Source organism: Gavialis gangeticus, unplaced genomic scaffold, assembly GCF_001723915.1.
Source record: "Gavialis gangeticus isolate Ggan-Ray unplaced genomic scaffold, GavGan_comp1, whole genome shotgun sequence".
Taxonomy (NCBI): domain Eukaryota; kingdom Metazoa; phylum Chordata; order Crocodylia; family Gavialidae; genus Gavialis; species Gavialis gangeticus.
The window spans coordinates 24,086,808-24,089,722 of NW_017729031.1; positions in this window are offsets into that span (position 1 = coordinate 24,086,808).

The window sequence follows — 2,915 nt, forward strand, 5'->3', positions numbered from 1 at the left end:
CAGTTCCATTTGAACCTTCCTCTTCCTCACTGTCACCGCCCCCTTCTCCGCTCGGGGGGAGTTGGATGATCCTGTGCCATGTCTCTGTGCCAGGTGGCTTTAGCCACATCCTCTCCATCCTCCACTACTGATTTCTGGTAGTAGGTCTGGAGTCCACTCAGAGCCATTTTCACACAACCTACTACCTCTATATCCATTTGCCTGTACAGCAGGAGGTTCCTGGCCTTCCACAGGGCACTCCTGACACAGGATGCAAACTGGTCTTCAGCAGAGGTGTAGTGAGCAAATTCAGAGCCTGTGGGGAGGGAGGGAGGAAGAAGTATGCCACCCACTGTAGAGTCGGGGAGAAGCGGTTTTAAATGTCCTGGCTCTTGGCACACTGGCAGTAGCTGGTGGCTCCTGCTGTAGCAGCACTGTAGCAGCATGGGCTTAGGCTCCTGTAGCTGGGGTCAGGCTTGTTGCATGGTGGCTGCAGCAGCCCTGTAGTACAGATGGGGTGGCACCTACTGAGCTCTTATGGCTGGGCAGCAATGGGGCTATGCCTACTGTGGCAAAGACTCCTGGTGGGGGTCCACTCTGGTGCCCCCTCTGAGTTGATGCCTGGGGTTGGTGTCTTGCTCATTCCCTATTTATGCTACTGCTCACCTGAAGCTCCATAATTAGGCTTATTTTAGCCAAATTAAAACTGAGGATTTAGGGGCCTGCTTATTCTTTTGCTGTGTTTGATACAGTACAGAGTGGGAATAGCACAAATTGTACTTAGATATGCTGTTGGGTTTGAAACATTACAGAAACAGCTCCTTTAGTGTAAGTGGCTTGTCTGACTTCCCTTCAAACAGTACCCAGTTTTGTTGGCTTTGACGTGAGATATATGAGGCATTTTCTGCCCGGTGGGATTTAGTCATGTCAGCATGAACTGGCAGCCGGCACTCTTACTGCTTTTATTTTGTCACTGCTTCAATTTGTTTGTAGTCACGTATGCTACAAAACACCAAGAAGAGTTTTATAAAACCTGAAGGACAGTTTTGGGAGGGGTCGGGTTTGGAGAACTGTCGCTTGTTATTTTCATAGTAGTATATATTTTGACTGTTTCCGTTTTGCCTCGCCAGAGCCTTTAAATCTTGATTGTTTTCTTAGTAAATTTGGGGGGGCTGACTTCAAGTATCTCTGCTCAACACCTGTCATGTTTTGGGTGTCATCAGAATACAAATAAAGGTAATTTGGAAGGACTGAGAGTTTTGGGTCAGTTTGCCAATGTACCTTCATAGAGATGCCACCTGCCATTTGAGATCATATGCTCTTAACTCACAGTTGGTTTTCTACTCTCATTTATGGACATGATGAAAGAGAAGAGTTTGTAGAATACCGTAATTTGTAAAGGAGAGATCAGGTTCAAAGAGCAAATGTACTCTGGGCAGCAGCACTAGAGAAAGGGAATTCTTTCCTTTTCGATTTCTGACTTTATCTAAATAGCACGTGGCAGTGTTATGCTGTGACATCTTGGGTTTCCATTAGCCCCAGAATCAGAATTTATTTCCATGGCCAAAGCTAGTATACGACCTCAGTACCTCTTCAACCCTGTTTTGACACAGGTAGGGGAGTACAATAAATTGGTAGAGGGGAACCTCTTCGTAAAAAAAAAATGTCTCCAAATTTAAGAAAGGGAACAGATCATTTTCCTCCTGTAGCAAATAACAACTAATAAGGTGGGTGCTGCTAGATCAGTTCTGTTAGAGATGACTTGCCTCTGGAACTCATAACATGCCTTTTGAAGAACAAACTTTTTGCTAGTAGGATGGACTAAATTGTACTACTTACAGATCTTTTCCAAACCACTTCTCCATGAGAATGTATTGAACTTATCACTTTTCCTGTATATTTGAAAACATCTATGTCCTTGGCATATTTTCCACGAATCAACAGTTCCAGCAAATAGACTTGCAGTTTAAATTTGTTTGCCCAGTGGTGTTGCCTGCCTCCTTGGTTATGGTTATGAGGACACATTTGTTTGTGAGAAAAACCAAAAACCAGAATCCTTGGCTCCTTGCCTCTCCTCAATGGAGCCTTAGTACAGGAATTTACCAGAATCTGATTTGGGGAGGGAAAAGGATGGACTTTCATGCGAATTGTTTGCAGGGTTGGTAGCAAACCTGTAACTCATACAGCTCTCCTAGGAAAACTTAGGCAACAGATATTCTGAGTCTGCTTTTCCACAATTGCAATTAGTTTTCACATATGAAGGGTTATAAAGGAGGTAATTACTATGGAAAGTATTTGCTATATATTGGAAGGTTTGGAAAGCAGTAACAGTTCTCCCTTACTTCTGAGAAACCTAAATGGGTAAGCTGAGCTACCAAATACTTAGACCTATTACTAAACAATCTGGACAGATAAATGTTTCTGAAGTGTCCAGATTCTCTTTCTGACTTGGAGGCTAATTCATGTTTAAGCGAAAAGACTAAATCCTGCATACATGCAAGTCTTTATTTTATTTATTTATTTATTTTAAGTATCAAGGAAGCTCTTAAACCAGCAGGAGAGTATCTCGGAGCCAGCTTGCTATGCTTGGCATCACTGTAGTTGCATATTTCTAGAGTTTTAGTAGATATTAGTAACATTCTTTGCAAGGTTTGCATTACATTCTTTGAATGTTCTTTGCAAGGTTTGCATTACACATTAGGGCCAAAACATTGATAATGATAGTGATTAATCTCTCAGTGTCTTTGTACCTTACCTCTGGAGTACCCAGCACAACACCTCTTGAAAGGTCCTGATGACACGTGCCTACTGCTTTCTGATAATTGGGCCCCTTCAAGGTCACTCAGTTTGGGCACCCGGTGATGGAAGCACTGTAAAGGGCTATAGGCTCTTTATGTCAAGGGCTATAGGCTGTACAGGAGGGATAGGATAGGAAG